We start from the raw sequence: 653 nt of genomic DNA, 5'->3' as shown, positions 1-653 counted from the left end.
TTTTCCTTGTGTACATGCTACACACGTGAGATTCTTTGGGATAACTCTTCTTGTCTTTTAATGTGTGCATTTTGAATATCAAATTTCGCATCATGTTTGGACTAGGATGGCCAATCCGGTCGTGCCATAAAATGTATATTTTCGCAGGCTTTTAGCCTCTATCATACTGATCTATGCATAGTCTAGGTCAGTAGAGAATGCAGGTATAGTCTTTAGGAATTATTATGGCCTTGGGCGATTTTATACATATATTTGAAGGAACTCTTGGTTTCCTTCGCCCATTGTTTCAATATGGAAACCATTCATTCTTATATCTTTAAAACTCAATAGGCTGCTCTTGCTCTTAGTGCTGGGTGAATATAAGTCATCACTGATTTCTAGATGCATACCCTTACGCAATAATATATTAGCCTAGCCATAGTCTTCTTTCAGACTGGCGATACCTGCTTTAGTACTTATATTGGCGTTTTTCAGTGTACTCATAAAGAAAAATCATTCATTCATTTAATCTAAGTAGACAGTGTAATAGAAAAAAATTTAAGGAGATAAAAATCAGAGAAAGCATACAAGCAAAGCAATCACACAAGTTTGATGTCGAAATCAGATTATAAACTTGATTCTTTTAGGCAATCATAAGTCTCATATTCCATAAG

This window comes from Brassica oleracea, chromosome C1 (assembly GCF_000695525.1).
Source record: "Brassica oleracea var. oleracea cultivar TO1000 chromosome C1, BOL, whole genome shotgun sequence".
Lineage (NCBI taxonomy): Eukaryota > Viridiplantae > Streptophyta > Magnoliopsida > Brassicales > Brassicaceae > Brassica > Brassica oleracea.
The sequence above is the reverse complement of the archived record's forward strand: the minus strand, read 5'-3'. Positions refer to the sequence as shown.